The sequence below is a fragment of the Panthera tigris genome, chromosome B1 (assembly GCF_018350195.1).
Source record: "Panthera tigris isolate Pti1 chromosome B1, P.tigris_Pti1_mat1.1, whole genome shotgun sequence".
Taxonomy (NCBI): Eukaryota; Metazoa; Chordata; class Mammalia; order Carnivora; family Felidae; genus Panthera; species Panthera tigris.
The window spans coordinates 30,756,711-30,777,922 of NC_056663.1; the positions used below are offsets into that span (position 1 = coordinate 30,756,711).

The window sequence follows — 21,212 nt, forward strand, 5'->3', positions numbered from 1 at the left end:
TTTAAAAAATAAACGGGAACTTTAGACACAGACATGTGCACAGGGAGAACACCATGTGAAGATGACAGCAAAGATTGGGGCCATGGATCTATAAGACAAAGAATACCAGGACTGCCAGAAGAACTGGTAGAAACAAGAGAGGGACATGAAACAGATTTCTCCCTATGCCATGAAGGAACCAACACCGCCAACCCTTCGATCTTGGACTTCTCGCCTCCAGAGCTGTGAGACAATAAATTTCTGTTGTTTTATCCAGTCAGTTTATGGTAATTTGTTACAGCACTCCTGACAAACCAATGCAACACCCAAATGTTTTGAGAAAGTGGTAATAAGAGACATAGAGCAAAATCTGGAAGAACAACAATAAAATCTGAAACAAGAAAAAGAAGCAAGAAAGCACCGGAGAGAAGGCAAACAATAAAGATGAGAAGAAGAATAACCAAACAAACAAATAAAAGCCCACTCTATCTCTTTCTTCATTACAATAATCCCTCTCCAACAACAGATTCTCCTAATGGGAAATTCTAGCGTGTGGGTATTTGCTTCTAAGTGTATTACTTAAAGTGTATATCGTTCTTATTAGGGATAAATAGAAAAACGAGGAATGAAGAGACGGGAATGAAAAAGAAAGGGAGAAAAAGCAGATGGCAGAAGAGCGAAAACATTGAAATTTAAACTTGACAAAATAAAGAAGATAGGAGAAAGCACATCCCAGATCTGGAAGCACATGCTGGTGACAACTGGGGGAAGGGATCTGAGACGGTCTTAAAAGGGGGCAGATGGAGGATGGGGAAGGAGGCAGGAATCAACTTCTCAAAATATCTGTTCCTAAAGGCTTTGAATATTTGTTGATAACACTCAATACACTCATGTGAATGCACAGCTGCCTCTTGCTCACATCACAAAGCAGTACATATTTGCATGCAATCTAAGTACATGGCTCAAACAGGAGAGCCTGACAAGTGCCCAGAGAACAAAGGGTGATCACTGCAAATTAACAGGGACATTGGCCTGTTAATAATTTAAGATGTGTGAAATATAATTATTTTTTTTAATTTAAACTCTCGGTAAATACAATGCAAATGGCAGCAATTCCCTCACCCTCAAAGGTGAGCTCTCTCTCGTGAATTTTGGGAAAGGTGGGCTTGTTTCATTTGTTCTCTAAGTTAGTTCTATGCTGCGGCTGCCTTTCCACAGTTCTCTGCTCTTTTATGGGTCTCCATGACGGAACGAGTGTTGACTTCTATTCACCATCAGCGTCTGCTCACTGATGAGAGTTCCTAGCGTGCTGTCTCCTCACGTGCACTGGCTGGTGATGAACATGAACAGGCTATACTTCTTACAGCCTCCTTCTCCCACTCCCCACGATTCCACCGCACGGCTCATGGCTGTTGAGATTTTACGAAATTGACCGTGAACTGAAAAGGATTACAGCAGCCTCCCTTTATCCTTATCGGTTTTGCTTTCCACGGTTTCAGTCATCCTCGGTCAACCGAAGTCTAAGCAGATGACTCTCCTTCTGACAGATGGTCAGAAGGTCAATGGTAGCCCAAAGCCTGTCATTCACCTCACTTCATCTCATTGCAGAGGCATTTCTATTACCTCACATCATCACCAGAAGAAAGGTGAGCGAAGGACCATAAAGTATTCTGAGAGAGAGAGAGAGACCACATTCACATACGTTTTATTATAGTATATTGTAATTATTCGCTATTGTTGTTAATCTCTTACTGTGCATAGTTTATAAATTAAATTTTGCCGTATGTCTATATGTGTAGGAAAAAACAGTATACTAGTACTGGGACTATCCATAGTACTCTCCATGGTTTCAGGCATCCGCTGGGGGTCTTGGAACATATTCCCCATGGATAAGAAGGGCCTACCATACTATACAAAAAGGAAGATGTTTCTAAACTGTGTGCTTTACAGAAAGAGCTTAAAAAAAGGTAAAAAAGGTAAAGCATTTGAGATGCAGTCTGCTTGAAGACACAATTCCTGGCTTCCCTGCCTATAAATGCACTCTCTTCTCACCAACTGTTTCCATTTTCAAAACATAACAACTAAAATCTCCTACAACAACACATATACAAGACAGAATATTGGTAAACAGAGAGGTGCCATTCTCCTTTATTCTCCTGTGGCCTTCAGACTGTGTGGAATTTAAGAAAGACAAAGGCTGCCCATGTCAGTGTTATCTTTAGCATGCAAAAAATCAAAACTCAGTCCAAACCCACCTCTTCTTGAAAAATTTTATTTAAATCCAAGTTAGTTAACATATTAGCGTAATAATGGTTTCAGGAGTAGAATTTAGTGATTTATCACTAACATATGACACCCAGTGCTCATCCCAGCAAGTGCCCACCACCCATGTAGCCCATGCCCCCACCCAAAAACCCCTCCAGCAGCCCTCAGTTTATTCTCTGTATTTAAGAGTCTCTTATGGCTTGCCTCCCCCTCTCTGTTTTTATCGTGTTTAACCTTCCTTTCCCCTATGTTCATCTGTTTCATTTCCTAAATTCCACATGAGTGAAATCCTATGATATTTATCTTTCTCTGTCTGACTTATTTCTCTTAACGTAATGCATTCTAGTTCCATCCACGTTGTTGCAAATGAGAAGATCTCATTCTTTTTGATTGCTGAGCATTATTCCAATATATATATATATATATATCTCACATCTTCTTTATCCATTCGTCAGGTCAGTCGATGGGCATTTGGGCTCTTTCCATAATTTGACTATTATTGCTAGTGCTGCTATAAACATCAGGGTGCATGTGCCCCTTCAGCATTTTTGTATCTTTTGGATAAATACCTACTAGTGCAATTGCTAGATCATAGGGTAGCACTCTTTAATTTTTTGAGGAACCTCCATACTGTTTTCCAGAGTGGCTGCACCAGTTTGCATTCCCACCAGCAGTGCAAAAGTCAAACCTAATTCAATGTTTATTTTCAGAATTTATTTTCTCATAACACAGAATGCCCTAATATAAGGTTTGGTTAGGTCGGTTACTCAACAATGTCATCAGAGATTCGAGCTCTTTCCCTCTCTCTGCTCTGTTGAACAAAGCATTGGCTTTACCTTAGGGCTCATACCCTCAGAGTCAGCAACTGTGACAGCAGTATACCCTTGTTCACACCCAATGGGAGAGGGACCCTGGCTTTTCTTTGCAGAAACCTCAAACAAGCCTCTTGTCCATCTTGCCTTATCTGCTCCTGTATTCTCAACATTTTTAGAGTAGCCATGAAGACCTTCTACATGCCAGTTGAAACTTATTTGCATAGTACCATTTTCTGGACAAAGTGCCATTTTTCTCCATGTTCTTTTAGACATCTTTTTAACAGTGATGAGATTTAAAAACCAGTAACAGAGGTCACATCTAATGCATAGAGCATTTGTAGCCACATTTTAGAAGTATTTGGCATGTAATAGAAACTCAGTAGATATTTGTTGAATGAATGAAGAATAAATAAATCATATTGGCCCAAATGTCTTGAAATCTGAACAACCACTGGTGAGGGAGAGGGAACACCATCATTAGTTTTTTATCCAAAAGGAAGCAACAATATTAACTACAATCTCATTATAGAGAAATCTGCTCTTCGAAAGCCATACCTTAGCTCCTCAAAGACCCTAGCCAAAGCTTTGAAGTTAAATTGTTTTTATTTTCTTTTATGTTCACTTTCCTCAAAGGTCAGAGTTTAGGAGAGTGTACTCTCCTGTAATTTCTGAATATGGAAGGGAGACTGTAGGAGGATCCCTATTCCTTTTACACACACTATCCCCAAAAGGCAGGGTAGGAGGCAAGGCTTGACCATCCAGGAAAAGTTGGTTCATTCAGGCCTCAGATGCCCAACTTGGTGTTTTTGATATGTTCTTATGAGTAGAATTGTGTCCCTCCCCCCAAAGATAGTTTATACCCTAAGTCCCAGATCCTGTGAATGTGACCTTCTTTGGAGGCAGGGTCTTTGTAGGTATCATCTGGTTAAGATGGGCCCTGATCCAGAGACAGGTGTCCTTATAGGAAGTGGAAAATTTGGGTGTGCCCGGGTGGCCCAGTTGGTTGGGCATCTGACTTCAGCTCAGGTCATGATCTCACAGTTAGTGAGTTTGAGCCCCACATCAGGATCACCGCTGTCAGCACAGACCTCGCTACGTATCCTCTGTCCCCCTCTCTCTCTGCCCCTCCGTCGCTTGTGCTCTCTCTCTCTCTCAAAAATAAAGAAACATCCCCCCAGAAAAGTGGGAAATCTGGACACAGAAACACAGGCAAATGCCCTGTGACAACAGAGGCAGAGATTAAGTGAGGCATCTACAAGGCCAAAGAATGCCAAAGATTGCTGGTAACCTCGCTGGGAAGGAAAGAAGGATTCTCTCCCACAGCCTTCAGAGACACGAGCCTCATCTTCTTCTATACCACCTGCTTTTCTCTATCTTTAGCCTTCAGCTGTGATGGGTTCGTTCTACTAACATCTACATGGGTTTTTATATTCCAAATAAAGGTTTTCAAAATCTCTCCTGGCACCACAGACCGCCAAAACTAAGAAAGTTTGTAACAGTCTAGAGAGCTCATTTTCACCCAGATTGCTAGTTCCTTCACAGGTGAAAAACTTTAAGTTTCATTTTAGAATTTTTATTCTGTCCAGAAAGCTGTTTTCACCCTTCCCCTTCATATTCCTGAAGTTTCATAAAATTACTAGTGTAGGAATGGTCATCTAACTCAACCTCCACCTGACAGGACATTCATAATCTCCCATGGTCAGAGTCATCTGTGCTTCCAGCACCCGGGCAGTGAGATACGTGTGCCACCCTGTCTCCTTCGTATCTCACTATTTCTGTTGCTGCTACCTCATTCATTCATTCATTCATTCATTCGATTAATCTTTCCCGAGCACTTACCTTGTCAGGCACAATTGTGGACAGTGAGAATACAGCAGGAGGCAATGGACAATGAATGTCGTTGTGAGTGTAATTTCTAATAGATGGAGATCATAAATAAGCATTGCTAAAGACCATAGAGGAAAACTAAGTAGGGACGTGGGCTAGAGAAAGAGGTCACGTGGGAGTGCAACGGAAAAGGGTAGTCAGGGAAAACGAATTTCTGGTTATTATAGAAAAATGCAACTAACAAGAGTACTTTCTTGCAGAAAGTGTTCGCTGCTCTGAACGGTGATAGGTTTTTCTTTTTGATTTTCCAGGAAGTGTCATCTGCCAGTTGCCCAAGATCCACCCCTTTTCTCTCATGTCTCTGGGACAGCTTCTGCTCTAACCTCAGCCCTTCCCCGGTCAGAATTTTCCCTTCTCTTTGGGCCTAACGGTTGCACGCATTCTGCTGGCTCTGCCCCAGCTGTACTCTCTCTCAACATGATGTCCAGACCTGATACCTTATGCCAGGTGGGCTCTGACCGACACAGAGTAAAATGGAACCATCACGTCTCACACCCTCTGTTCTGTGTACTTTTTATCTGACGGGGCCAAGACAGCTGTGCCCACTTTTCTCTTTTTGTAACCATATTGGACTGTTGATTCATACAGAACCTAATGTCAATAAGATTGCTAAGAAATTGTTGCATCTTCAGCCCCAGGCTCTTTCCACTCTGTGGAGATTCCTCCCTCTTGATTTCATTACCTTTGGGAAAATTTTAACGAGTTAGAGCAGTAGCTGTGGCAGTCAAGATACACAGCATGTAATGACCTCCAGGTATCCTCCTTTGCTCCGTCTAACTCTGCCTACTTTATCCTAGCAATTTGACTAACACCGTCCCAATCTGCAAAGCTTTAAAGTGCTGAGTTATCATCTGCCTATTTTTTCCCCCTCTAATGTTTAAAAAGAAATCAATTGATGGCTGCTTATGTTTCTGTCCTTTGCTTCCCTTGCCAGAGGTGAATCCCACTGTTTCAGAGCAAGAGCAGGCTGGGTACCTGCCCTGTAGCCTCTCCAGCTGAGGCTGGGATCACAGAGAAAACTCATATTCTCTTTCCACTGGCCTGTTCCCCCTTGTGAAAATTAAACCACGTGGTATGGAGGTTAAACCTCCCTTGGTCTTACAGCCAATCCCAAGGTGTTCTTTTTTATTCTTTACCTTCCAAAATCAACAGGGACAGATCATCATGAGGCTTTAAAACTACCAGTTGCTGGCTGTGGAATCTTGGATTAGTTACTCAACTGCTATGTGACTCCCTTTCACTAGGTGAATAAAGTTAATAGTAACTATGTCCAAGGCACACAGTAAGCATTAAACCAGTTCATTTATGGAAAGCATTGAAAAAGTAGCTGGTGCACAGTGAACACCATTTAAGCGTTAGCTTCCATTTGGGGTTAAAATTAAATACATCAATTCATCGTTCACTCCTAATTATTTGGAGGCAGATTATCTGCTCTATGTTTCCCCCTGGAGAAACAGTATGGTATGTTCTGGAATCAGGCAAGGAATAGTGTCTGAGCTCAGCTGCATGACCTTGGGAACATTATTTATCCCAGGTAAGCCTCAATTTTCTCGTTGATAGATGGCGATAACAACCTCCTTCACAGAGCTACTGTGGGCTTCAGGTGAGTTAAGTGTTCATAGTGTTCTATAAAATACCTATCGATTTATGGCTTTGGATGCCCCAAATGCATTCTTGGTTGGAAAATATTGTTCTTTGAAGATAATTTCATCATCCTAATGCCACAAAGAAACTTTAGCTCCTGACTTGCCTTTTCCAACAAGAGGCTGTTTTTCTTGTCCTGGCTGTCCATTGTAACCTAAGCATGAAGGTACCATTGCCACAACTTTCCCTTCCAGCCCTGTGAGCTTTCTGAGGCTCCACACAGATATTCACCCAGGGCAATTCCCTTTGTCAACAGCCCACCCCATCATTCAAAACCCTTTTTCAAATCTGGGAGCCATGAACTATAACTTTCCCAGTAATGGTGGGCTTATGGCTTACCCTTTCTGATTTGTTAACGTTAAGGGCATTCTATGAATAAGACCAGATGAAGAGTACCAAGAGGGTGGGCACATCGGGTTCTGAGACAGGAATGGCAAGAGTGGAAGCATAGTATTTCACAGGCATCTCACTCAGTCACCAAAATAAGTTGTTGAGTATCCCATGTGACCAGCATATGCAGAATCTTTGACCGCATTAGAAAAAAAAATAGCATTCAACAAGTACAAAATCATATTGCTGACTGCATCACATTTTCTCCAGGTAACTTGATCATAGTCCACAGCTATACTTACAAAATGACAGAGCTAGGAGTACCTTTGAGATCACTTGCCTTATTTGGGACACAAATAAACTCAGAAGTGAGATGACTTCTTCATGGTCACAAAGGTAAGGAATGACAGTCAGGTCTAGAATTCTGGCCCCAACTTTTGGTCTATTATTCTTTCCACTGCATCACATAACCTCATATTTGTGCTGAATTTTAGGATTAAATATCTACACAACAGTGATGCAGATTTTTTTCTCATTTCATGATTTCAGTTCTCTATGGTCCACTAAAAGAAAAGAATGTTTACAGAGAGGACCTCTGTGTCTAAAACCAAGGGCAAAATGCTTCATATGGCTAACCGAGAAGCTAGTCTTGCCCAAGGAAAGTTTTCACTATATTGTCATCCTTGAGTCATTCAAAGTGAGTATGTGCTCTTGTTCACCTAATTTTCCAACTAAATGTCATCAGTCACCTTGAAGCAGGTCATTTCCTGCTGATAAACAGCCCTTGACAAGGCTGTAAGCAGTCAGTTTTTACCACCTGGTCATTAATCCCTACAAATGCCCTAGACCCAAATTCCTAATTGCTTAAACAAATGGTTTCCATGGATGATGGAACATCCCCACAAATCTACAGCACTTGCTGGTAGCAAAAGTAGTTCTCTGTGCCACCTACTCCTACACTTCTCCCCCCAGTCCCAGGAAATGCTAAATGAAAAGTCAAGAGAGATCTGATGGCTGCAAAGGGGAAGTCTGAAGGTAAGGGGGGCAGTATTGTCATTCATTGCCATTCCCTCCCCAGAGGTCATTCTGAGAGCAGGTGAGACTATGATGTATGGGATGTAAGAGAGAAAGGTCTAATGGGAGGAATACTTCAGTGTTGTCAGTGAGGATTTAGGTGAAGTCTCGTCACGATTAAACAAGGGTCTCTGTTGCTCCAAGTAGAGGGATATTTAAGCAGGATTGGGGGGCAGCCAGTTCTCAGAGAAATGGTCTCACAGTGGCCACGTCATGCCCAAACCTGCATTTAGGTCTGCTGTGCTGCATTAAGGTTTCTGTGTTGGCCACATCGTTGGCCTGCCTGGTTCTTTGGTTTTTCTGGAGGCTGTGACCCCTGTTCCCTCACTCCCACCCACATGGTCACCATGCATACAGTTACCTCGGGAGCATCCCCTCTGTGCTGTGTGACTCTAGCCCCATGACCCTAGCTGTGACCCTTGACCTGAGGTAAGCCAATAGGAACCCCTTCTACCGTTGTCGGCCTTGAAGCCAGAGCTTCAAGCTGGTACTTTTCCATTGCCTATGGCATATACTTTAAAGCTGTGTACTCCATGATTATATTTCCACATGGTATTCAGGAGAAATGGAGGCAGCCAATTTGAAGAAAGAAAAAAATGAGAAAGAAATTGAGAGGAATAAATGAAAAATGAAGACAGAGATGGTTGTGATGAGTTTTATTGTTAGTTCCGGTTGTTCCTGGAACCCGTGTACAGTTCTGTTCTTGGATTCCATGAGACCTCTGGCATTTGAAGAAAAGTTCCCTATTTTCATTAAGCTAATTAGGAATCTGTCATGGCAACCAAAAAAATTCTAAGAACTATATTCCCTTCTTTCCCTTGACACTGACTTTATGGTGGATCATTTAAGTCCAGGTACATCTCCCATTTTTTCTTTAATGCATATGGTATTTATAGTCAGATAGAAATGAGGTCCCTGGTTTTCATGTAACCTTGGATTTTCCTGATACCGTCTAATTGTTGGAGGTGGATTACTATCTTTGCTGCCAAATGTCAAGAACATTTGGATCTACTTGGAAGCAGAGCCGGTGCTGATAGGGCAGTGCCCTCTGCTCAGAGGGCAGGCTTGTTCATCCTGTATCTCCTGTCACCAGTCTACTACTTGTTGTGAGAAATGGGCCATTATGGGGATCAGAGAGGCTCTGTATAAATGGGTAACCCTTTGACCTGAGCTTAAAACATTGCTTTGCTACTCTATGAAGCTGGTGGCAATGGTGGGGTCAGGAGAGTATCCTAAGATTCTCTTTGCAAGACTAGTTTCTGTCTTTTCTACCTTGGTAGGCACAGACAGACCATAGCTACAAAGGGGAAGCAACTCCTCCCTGAGGTTACAGCTATGGTCAGCAAATGGAAATAATATAAAAAGGTCTAGCAGATTTTAAAAACCCTCTTATTAAAGCAAAAGTTAGGCCTGTTTGTGAATGTGGGAGATGGGGACACAGATTGAAGTAGAACTTTCTCGCCCTGTGTCTGCTTCTCCCTGTGTCTTCCACCACTCCACCCCCTGTCCTGTGTTCCTGTCTTGAGGGACTCACTATAATCATTCGGTCTGATTCTCCAGCTGAGAGCAACTTTGGAGCAAATGTGCACAAGATGCACAAGTTGCACAAGATGTTCTCCCTCCTCCCATCATGCTGCCCCAGCACCCACAACCCTAGACTGGAGTTCCTAGGTAGAGCCTTCATTTTCTCCCACAGGCCCCCGATGCTTGCAGCCTCACCTCTCCATTCTTGATCCTCACCTCAGTCACCTCCCTTGTATCCACGATGTCACTCTCTGTTGATTTCCCAGCGGTTACTTTACTCTCTTTGGGCAACGTATTTGTGAACAAATGTCTGATGAATAAAATGCTAACCCCAAAGAAATGCCTTTAATGATGGAATTCCTGCAAAGTGTCAGATGAGTTGGAGAGTTGGGTCTTCCGATCCTCTGGGCATACGTTACCCACTTGCCCGTGCTTGGGAGCAGTCCCTGTGTCTCTGTGTCTTAGTATCCACATAAGAATTCCATAGCGCGGTAAGGTGCTTAGGCTTATTTTATTTCATGCTACTTTGTATCTATTGAAGATCCTTCCTCCTGAACTTTAAACTACGCCACAGTATACTTTTTATCTCAACCTTTTATAAAATGGAGGATTGAGTAAATTAGAGTCTTGGGCACTTTGAAGACCTCAAGCTAGAAACAGACGTTTATATAAACCCTATAATGTCTAACACATTACCTTGCACAAAATGAAAGGAGAACAAGGGGAGGCAAGATTTTATACAGACATACATATATATACATATTGATATATACACACATATATACATTCATACATAGATTTATACTTATATAAAATATGTATTTCGCATAATATATACACACAGGTAACACTCAATTCTGACCTCCCTGATCCTGACACTGATTGAAGAATTTTCAGACTTACAGGCAGGCCCCTGAGGCATATATCATCCTTTAGAGCTTTAGAAGGTAAAGCCGCACCTGGCCTTGAGTTGGTGACCAGCATTGGGCACTGATTTCCCACATGATTTATCCAACAGAATTAGTAAGGAACTAATGTTCCAGACACTGTGATAGGCTGTACAGTTTCCTCCTGCTCAAGGCTTTGTGTTTTCCCACCCACTGCCTACAAAGACCTTATTAGGAAATGTTTTGGGAACCTGAAAACAGGGACTATGTCATATATATGTCATATATAAGGGTCATTAAACTTTTTATTTGTTGGTGGATTGACTGATGTTTTGATTACTAACACATGCAGAAGAGAGGCATTTGATGTACATTTCTGTGTCTTGTGGTAGAATTATACCCCTCCTTATACTAGAACTTCAGTATCTTCCCTTCTCAAAATGACTTAAGGGGAGGATCACGATCAGTGATAATTAGTTGAAATGGATCACGATCCATTTGAAGTTGAAATAAGATCACTATCAGTGATAATTAGATAATTCACAAATGATTTCCTAATAGCCTAAGAGAATTCATTTGCCTTTCAGTACTTGGCATGCTACATTTTATTTATTTATTATTATTTTAATGTTTATTTTTGAGACAGAGAGAGACAGAGTGTGAGTAAGGAAGGGGCAGAGAGAGGGAGACACGGAATCTGAAGTGGGCTCCATGCTCTGAGCTGTCAGCACAGACCTGACGTGGAGCTCAAACTCATGAACCATGAGATCATGGCCTGAGCTGAAGTTGGATGCTCAACCGACTGAGCCACCCACGCACCCCTTGGCATGCTACATTTTAATTTTTCAAATGTTTTTCTTCTGATACATTAGGTTCTACACTGCATTTTTCCAAGTTAAACACTAGTTGCAATGGTTTATCTTCCAGTTATCTATTGCTGCAAATACAAAGCCCCAAAATGTGGTGGTTTGCAACAACAATTAATTATTACCTTTTGAACTTCTGGTGCTAACTGGACCAAGCTAAGCAATTCTCAGTTGAGATCTTGTATATCAGATGGGTATGTAGCCATCCAAAACTTGACTGGGCTGAAGACCAACACGACCCACTCATGTGGCTGGCAGTTGATGCTGGCTATCTGCTGGAAGCTTACCTGGAACTTTAAGCCAGCGTGCCTACGCATGGCCTCCATAGGGCTTGGGCTTCCCATATCATGGCAGCTGGACTTCAAGAAGCAGAGTAAGACAACTAAGCATGACCAGAGGCTCAGGCAAAAGCTTCAAGGCTTCTAGCCTCAGAAAGTATACAGTATCACTTCTGCCACATTTTATTGACCAAGAATGAGTTACAGATCAGCCTAGAGTCAAGGGTAGGGGGCTATATAAAGATGTAAACAAGATGCTTTTGTGTGTTAGACATCAGCTGGGGCAGCTGGGCCTGGTGAACCACTTCCAAGGTGGCTTCTTCACTCACACACCTTGAGCCATGGTGCTACCTGGTCTCTCCCTGTCTTTCTCTCTCTCTCTCCCTACCTCTTGTTTCTATCTCCATCTCCATGGCATCTCGACCTCACCTTTAAGATATCTTCACAACACTATGGCATCTCACAGCAGGGTAGCCGCAGGATTGCTGGACTTCTTCCCTGGTCACTGGATTTCTCCAAAGATGCTATTGAAAGTTCCAGAACATCTCTTTTGCAATATAACAGTATCAATCCAAGTCACTAAGATCATTCCGGATTAAAGGAGAAAGAAATAGACTCCACTTCTCAATGAGGAAATGCCATGCCTGTAAAGGAAGAAAGGAATTGATGATGGCCATTTAGGAGACAAGCTACAAGTCCCCCTTATTATCTACCAAAGACATGGGGATCTCCTAGGGAAATACATAGTTCTTCTTCTCTGCCATGTCTTGCCCAAATGCCAATTTATAAAGGCAGCTTTCCTTGATTCCCCTATGTGATATTATAGTTCATAATGTAGGAACGACATCACCAAGATGATAGCATAGGTCATTCCTGACTTTGGCCCCCCTCACAGAGAACAGTGACATCTATTCGAGAACAAGACAGCACTGGGAGAATTCTGTAACACAGAGGTGAGACCGAAGCACCCCCTTGCACCTGACAGACCAGATACACTGCACAGAAGGGTAAGAAAAGCCACTACATGTCGACCGTATTGCCCTTCCCCCAGGCCAGTACAGCATCATGGACAGGTCTGTCCTGAGCCTCTGGTTCTGCCAGTGGGAAAAGGAAACCCAGGAAGGACATCCAGCACCAGCCCAGCACTGTGGGTCACTTTGTGGAATCCCCTACTTGGATCTCTCACCATAGGATCACAGGGGAATCTGTGGGTTTGACCATTCAGAATCTGACTGTGACAAGGAGCAGGGAGGTGCTCACAACAACTAGCACAAGGATCTTGGTGGACCAAATTCTCGCCTGCAGCACCCAAGTGGTAATCCCGTTGATAGGAAACTGTCAAGGGATGACATTAAAAAAATTTTTTTAATATTGCGATACCATCTCACCACAATGAGATATCGCTTCACACCTGTTAGAATCGCCATCATCAAAAAGATAAGAGATAACAAATGCTGCCATGGATAGGATCTTGAAGGCTTTATCATAGGTAAAATAAGTCAGACAGAGAAAGACAAATACCGTACGGTCTCATTTATACATGAATCTAAAAACCAAAAGAAAACAAAACAAAAGAAACAAAAAACAAACCCATAGAAAAAAAGATGAGACTTGTGGTTACCAGAGCAGGAGGTGGTGGGGAGGGGAAATTGGAGGAACGCGGTCAAAAGGTCCAACCTCCGGTTGAAAGATAAATAAGTACCAGAGACGTAATGTACAACGTGGTGACCGCAGCTAACACTGCTATAAGATATACAGGGCAGTTGTCATGAGAGTAAATCCTAACAGTTCGCATCACAAGAAAAAAAATTGTTTTCCTTGATGCTTTTCTTCTTCCTTTTCTTTTTTATTGTATCTATATGAGAAGATGAATGTTAGCTGAATGTATGTGGTGATGATTTCACAATACATATAAATCAAGGGATCATGCTAAACACCTTAAACATACACAGTGATGTATGTCCATATTTCTCAATAACACTGGGGAAAAAGGAAATATATGTTTGGTCTTTGACCTGTTTCTGGCACAGAAATTCTTGGAATTTCCTGATGAGAAGGATAAAGTTGTCTTTTGTTACATTGATGACGTGACTTTTGGACTGTACCTAAAGATGGGACTGGTTGCCACAGTAGCCAACTGTGTAATTAGAAGGTTGGGACTTTCAGTCCTGGCCCCTGAACTCTGGAGACAGGAGAGGAGCTGAAGGTTGAATCCATCACCAATGGCCAGTGATTTAATCAATCATTCCTACATAATGAAGCCTCTGTAAAAACCCCAAAAGGACAGGTTTCAGAGGGCTTCCAGGTTGGTGAACACATAGAGGTGCTGGGAGAGTGGCGGCACCCAGGGAGGGCATGGGACCCCAGGCCCTTTGCCCATACTTTACCCTATTCATCTCTTCTGACTGTTCGTGAGTTATACCCTTTGATAATAAACCAGTAATCAAGTGAAATGATTGTCTGAGTTCCTTGAGCCACTCAAGCACATTTATCAAACCTGAGGAGGAGGTTTGGAACCCCCAATCTATAGCCAATCAGTCAGAAGCACAGGTGATAACCTGGGCCTGTGACTGGCATCTGAAAAAAAGGGGGACACTCTTATAGGACTGATGCTGCAGGATCTCCAGGTAGATAGTGTCAGAATTGAGTTGAATTGTAGGACACCCAACTGGTGTCCAAGAATTGTTTGGTAGTGTATGAGAAACCCCCCCACCACCACATTGGAACTGGGCCCAGAACCCCCTTTAAACTTAGAACACATTAGGATCCCCTTCTGAATGCTCATTTTAAGTACACATATCACAGCAATTGCTGCTATATTTTACTAAGATTGCTTGTTTAACTATGTGTCTCCTTGAACCAGCTCCTGCTGAGAGCACCTGTCTTGTTCAGAGCTGCGTTCCCAATACCCAGCAGAGTAATATCACATATGGTGGACCCTCAATATTTAGCTGATCATGGAGGTTAATTGTATGTACAGCAAACTTTGCTAGGAGGTATCCTTTTGCTTCAAGAGTCAGGACCAAATCCTTGCTCTTTGTCTCCCTCTTTTATTTTCCCCCCTTTAACTTTTTCCCAAATGTACGAGAGCATCATTTTCATGGTAATAACACCATCAGGACTTGTCCTGAGCCTTTTTTTTTTTCTGCTGCAGCTCCTATGGGCTTGTGATTATCATGCATGAGACAGAGACGGAGCAGGGTGGCGGGGGGGGGGGGGGGGGGGGAGTGGCACATAAGCTGCTCCTGAAAACGAATCTACCATGATGCACCAGCCAGGAGCTTAATAGGGAGCATGATCTGCAATTTGCTGAGTGTAGCTCTACAAGGAGCCCTGGGCTGGGCTTGTGACATTCCATTTCTCAGAGGATTTTAGCTCCTGCTGCTGCTACAGGGAAGGATTGATGACTGTGATAAGAGATTTGAACACAGTCCTCTTAAAAACAGAAGGGCTGGGGTCGTCAGGCTAATTGGGACTGCAGACACATGTATGTGCATGTCATACATAATAATGTGTGTATGTTATGTACGTAGTATAAAAGGGTAGAATATTTGAGGATAAAGCAAAAGCCAAAAGGACAAAGGCAACAGGCAATCTAATCCACTTAATGGGTCAAGAAGCTCAGAGCTGAGCCGCAAATGCATCATTTGATAACGGTAATGAAAAAGACAGCAATCTATATCTACAAATAGCATTAAGGCAGATTTGGTTTATAGGCCAAACTAAGTTGATGTGAAATTTACGAGACCGGCTGTCTCTCAGATGATGAGGGTGCATTCAGTTCCTTCTTTTCTCCTTTGGAGCTCGCTTAGGTCTTATTTCCAAGGTGTGTTTTCCCGATATGTGAGGCTCTATTTTGTTTAAATGAGAATTAAGCATTTTGCCACCCAATCTTATCTTAATGCTGAGGATGCTGATTTTACAAGTGGGTGAGGCCTATTCAGTGGCCCTTTGGGCGTTACATTTCCTTGTCCAGTGTCTGTGGACTTCCTGCTCACAAGGGAGTTCACACGCCCGTGCACACGCACACACACGCAGAGCGAAAAGTTGCTGGTGCCTCGAGATGGAATTTATAGTAAGGCATGTGTCTGAATCATGACTTAGCAGCTGGTCCTAGAAAATGCCTGAAATGTGTGTCCCGATGATTTGGACAGTGTGCTTTGTGTCTGCAAATCCCGTTATGATATTCCTGTGCAAAATGCACAGGGGCTTCATTTTTTTTTTTTAGGGACTTCACTTTCAACCAAAGTTCTAATACATACTCCACAGTAATCACAGTACATTGCACTGCAAAATATGCAGGATCCATTAATTTTTTTCTCCTTATGATGCCTCAGTCAATATCAGGTAGCATTCACGAAGAGTAATGAAGGCTGCTTTCAACACAGCAATGTTCCTAAAATTATGTGCTGATTGACCTTCACTTTGTGCTGTGCCTGCAAAGAAAGGGAATCCCCTGATATACTGTACTGAGCAGAGCACGTGCAAGTCAGATGCCTTGAAGTAAGAAAAGAACTCGTCCCTGCAGCATGTGATGTGAACTTTCACTCCAGATTTGCTCCTGCTTCAAAAGTTAAAGCAGACCAGATCAGAAGTTTGGGGGCAGATTGGGAGAAAACTGTTTGGTTTTGTTTTTTTTTTTAATATTTTTTAGTGTTTATTTATTTTTGAGAGAGAGAGAGACAGAGCACAAGTAGGGGAGGGGCAGAGAGAGGGAGACACAGAATCCCAAGCAGGCTCCAGGCTCTGAGCTGTCAGCACAGAGCCCAATGCGGGGCTCAAATTCACAAACCACAAGATCATGACCTGAGCCCAAGTCAGGCCCTTAACCGACTGAGCCACCCAGGTGCCCCCAAGTTTTTTTTTAAGTCACTCTGGGATTTAGGTCTTCACTTATTTTGTGGGAAATTTTATAATAAGTGAAGTCACATTATTGACTTATTCTACAAACCTAACCTAAGCGTATGCTCCCTTTGAAGGAAGTGTGAATTCCACATAAGACGCTACAGCATAAAGAAGTGCTCACCCCTCTTTAGTGCTTCATTGTGGCTTCCATGGGCCTCTGTGCTTTGGTCACGGTAGTAACTACTGTAACAAGGAAACTCCAGAATATGTAATGACTCAAGTGCAAAGAGACATGTATTTCTTGCTCACCTGGCAGCCCGGGACAATTTCACGTCATCAGGGTTGGTGATGATAGGGAGGAATGTTCTTCCTTACATAGTCACTCAGAGAACCAGGCTGATAGAGGCTTTGTCAAATACATATGACGTCCCCAGGCTCCCTGGACGTCTTATCTGGAAGCGGAAAGGAGAATGAGAAAACCCACGTGAAATTTTGCATGGGTGATGGCCACAAGGATTCTGCTCGCATATACCTCTGGCTAGAAATCAGCCGCACCCAGCTGCAAGGGAGGCTGGGAGATGCCACCTAACTGGGCCCCCAGGAAGAAGAGGACATGGATTATGTGAGCAACCTCTGTCACACTCCTCTCCTTTCTGTTCTTTGAGGGGTGGGCTTCCCAGTTTCACAGGGCCTGTGGCAGTGTGAGAATACGACATGCTCCCCCAGACGCTTTCCAGAGGCAAGGATCACCATCTGTGGGGTTCTTTCGTGTCCAGCCACAACTCACCTCCTACATTCGAGAGAGGTATTCCAAAACCCTACCGAACATCTATCTGATTGTCAAATAAGCACCTCAAATGTGACAGCATGAAACCAAATGTAGCTTACCTCCTCCGTAGAAATAGTATCTACTCGTAAGGTTATGACAAGGCTGAAATGTGTAAGCCACTCAGAAAAGTGTCGGTACACAGCAGATGCTTAATAAATGTCGGTTATTATTCTTTTCCCTCCCACCCTCCTCCCACACAAATCTGTTTGCCGTCCCATGATTCATAGTGGGATCACCTACCTTAACAGGTCAAGCTAGAAGCCACATGTGACTGCTCCTTCTCACACACCTCTTACTACTGTCCAGCGACCTTCAGATAACTCTGGGCTGCTGCTGATTTCCTCCTCATTGTCACGCTCTGTCTCAGACATTCATTGCTTCTGAACGGAGCTATTGCAAATCCTGCAAAATGCCTTCCTGTTCTCTCTGATCTCCTCGTCCTCTGCCTCTGCCTCTGTAATATTGCCAGAGTTCCATCATTAAAGCATCCTAACGTGTGTTATCAAACACTCAGATGGCTTTTTATTGTCTGCAAGTATGAAGTCCATAATCCTTGATGTTGAAAAGGAGGGTGGAGCATATTGGGAAGGCTTACTGGGGTATAAATATGGAACTGTTTTATTTTTACTCTAGTAACTACCTTCAACTAGGCCACCTTGATTCCTTCTTCCCCTCTGGGCAGTACCTCCCTTAACAACATGGAGCAGACTCTGAATTTTTAGTACCTGTGAGATACCAGAAAATCTCTCCATTTGGATCTAAAACGCCCGTTCCTTTTTCTAGCCTGATGTTCCTCTAGTGTTGAGAAAAGGGAAGAGGGTTGGTGGAGGCAGTTGCCTGGTGAGGGACCCTCCCCAGACTCGGTCTGGTTCGGTCTGGTTGCACCCAGTGCTGGTGGCTTCTAAGTCAGCAGTGTGATGGTATTCTTAGAAAGAGATTGGCTTTGACCCAGCCCCTCCATTACTGAGGACTTCTCCACGGTATCTCCACCATCTGACCACCATCTCCACGCACCCCAGCTGCGCCTCCGGGTACAACAGTGTATCGTGGGGTACAGCGGCTCCCTAGGCCAGCCTACAGCTGCTGCTTCTCAGTTAAACCTGGTGCTCTTCACATAGAGCCACCAGGACTCTGAAGTCTCCGGGATGTTGGAGTCCCCTCCTGTACCCTCTAAGGACTATGAAGGGCTGGGATGAGGCATAGCTTGTCCCGCCTTTCCCCCCGAACATTGGACACTACAATCTGTTCGAGCCTGTGAGAGTAGCCCATTCTGGTGGGTCTTTCCTCCTCAGAAATCTCTAGATGTGAACCCCATTGGCTCAAGTATGTCTGCAAACCTCAGGGCACACGTGAGATTCTGGGACTGAAAAGGACAAGGTAGGCCCGACCCTAGGACTTCGGCATACTCCTCCGATAACTCTTAAGACATTCTCTGTATGCAGGAGCATCAGGGCACTTCCAGAAGGTTGACAGTTCAGCATATACCGAGCCAAGGAATGAAATGTCAATCTCTATGTCTTGAAGTTACTTCCAGCCTTTACAAGAAATCCCCTTAGAACCCCACTCAGTTGGCTTCGGGGACGAAAGGCACTAGTCTCTCACCTGGAATCATGTGCCATTCACTCAGTTAAGACTTCTCTACCTTCCCGTTTTCCTCTCCTGAGAGGGGTAGGTGGAGGTAGGGCCAGCATAGCTCTGGCCCCTCCAAATAAACCCCAGGGAGGCCAGAGCTGGCCTCTTTAGCTCAAGAGTTTCTCTGAAATGTGATGCACGTAGGATCTTCATCCACATTTGGTCCTTGGCTCCAATTCTGGGGCAGAGAAAAACCCACTTGACACAGGATGAAGTACTTCATATATATGTACACTTCTGTCGGCCTTATCACCGTTTTTATAGCACCTTTTGCTAAACGTACCTTTCCCTGCAGGCACCGGAAATCCTCTAAAGGCTGAATCTTCTTCCTTTTTGCTTCACCATTTCTCAGCACCGCGCTGAACACTTCGTGGATGCACAGCAAGTGTCCAGGACGTTATTTCCTAATTCCCCCCACATTGAGGTCCCGGATCCATGAGATGCCAACCTCGTTTTTTGTTTGTTGTTTGTTGTTTTTGTTCTTCAGAAGACAAAACTCAGGTGCAGAGAGATGAGATCACTTATCTCGAGGCACACAGCTAGTTTGGGGTTCCGTTTCATATACAAATTCATACACTTAATGGTGCAGCAGAAGCATAAGTAAGCCAAGCATTATTTGATGACTGGCCTTTGGAGAAAAGAGAGTGGGTAATGGAAAACACTGTACAAATTCCAAAAGCTGATTTTTGCAGATGAAGCACATTTTTCATTCTCGGTCTGGTAGGGTTTGCCTGTGTGTGCCGTGACTAATTCTTACTGGCCCAGCCTAGACTTCCTGTTTTCAGGGCAGCATGACAGATTTGTTGGTATAGTTTGGCTTTAATTCATTTCAAGCCGATCCTGGAAACCGGAGGCCCTGTCATGTCTTTATTGCAACATTAACTCCATTTTTTCTTTCCCTACTCCTTCTATTAATAAGCAGAGGCCACTCACTAGGGCAATCTTAACTGCCCACTGAAAGTGACAGCCGAAAGTATAAATAACTCTTCTCACTTACCCTCTAATACTTTTCTGGGAAAAGTAGCAGTTTTGTTCTCTTATCTCTTACGTGGACGCAGAGCTGATAAATTCATTCAAGACAGCTTAACTCTTTCTTGGTGAATCGGAATTCCCAGGGCAGCCTGCCCCAGAAGGGCCAGCTCCTCCCGTGCCATCTTGCACACTCACAGTGATTTGGAATTGATACAAGATTTCCTCTGGGCCCCTAGTTGTGCCCACACTTAACTCCACCTATCAAAGTGTGGAGTGGTTGGAACCTGAGAAATTATCCAGGGAGGTTTTGTTCCCTTGCTTTGTCTGTAGGCACAACAAAGCAGCTCACTTATTCAGAAATCTCAGAAGAGGGTGCAACGGGAGAGAGGTGGAAAGAAGCCTCCAGCCGTGGCCGTGGTCAGCCACACGTGGGTGGTTCCACAGGCGAACTCCGGACAGTTTGAGAGGACAGCGGTCTCTGGGCATGGATCCTTTGGAGGGGGCAATTCATGAGCCAACAGCCCCTCAGCACATGTACCTGTCTTATTCCCTTGCACACATCGGGTAAGGCCTGATCTAAAAATCTGCCCCCCTTCCAAAGCCTTCCTTGGCAAAGAAAAGAAACCACAACCTTTTGTCTCTGGTGAGTCCTTTGTCCGAGCATGAACCAATTATCTTGGCCAGGGAGATTCGAGCACTGGCTGGCCATTCTGTATTGTGTATCCACATTCCAATCTGGGAAGAGAAAGAAAGTAGCAGCTGGTAAGTGGCAGAGGGGCATCCAAGAAGACCTGGGGAGCAAAGCAGAGGGTCACCGCCCGCCCCCCCCCCCCGCCCCCGAAGAAAGGATGCTGTGCAGGCATCTATATATCAATAAAAACCCTTTTACACTTTTTAAATTATACTCTTAAATTAGTTCATTAACATATTACTAAGATAATTTTGATATTATCTTAGTGTAATATTAAAATATATTATGCTTCTCCGAAGACCATTAGGCTGTGCTCACAACACCCAGGAACTGTACACGCTGACTGCCTTTTGTGCTTTTCAAGCAATGTACCGCATGTTAAATTTCTGTGTCAAGTGTCCCATTTTTCCTAGTCAATTCCTTTCCTTTCCCATCTCTAGGAATCACATGGAAAAAAATTAGAAATTACGAAGTATTTCACAATGGAAAAGATGGGGAAGAGGTATAGATGTGTTGCTATCAATCAGTCATATATATCCATGGGAAATTTTGAAACACAGGACATTTACAGGGCCTAAGAGTAGTTTGGGGGAGTAGGTTTTCAGAACGCAAAACAACAGTAAAACTTCCTTAAACAACATCTAATTCTCAGAAGATTTATTAAAAGAGAGGTGGTTATCTTCATGTAGGATCT

General features: G+C 43.5%; 1 long non-coding RNA gene across 1 annotated transcript; it reads left to right on the forward strand.

Annotated features, from left to right (window-relative positions):
- Nucleotides 1-7,202: 7,202 nt before the first annotated feature.
- Nucleotides 7,203-9,165, forward strand: LOC122237873. Its single transcript, XR_006216587.1, has 4 exons — nucleotides 7,203-7,316; nucleotides 7,470-7,617; nucleotides 7,893-7,955; nucleotides 8,555-9,165. It is a non-coding gene; the product is annotated as an uncharacterized LOC122237873 (long non-coding RNA).
- Nucleotides 9,166-21,212: the final 12,047 nt, after the last annotated feature.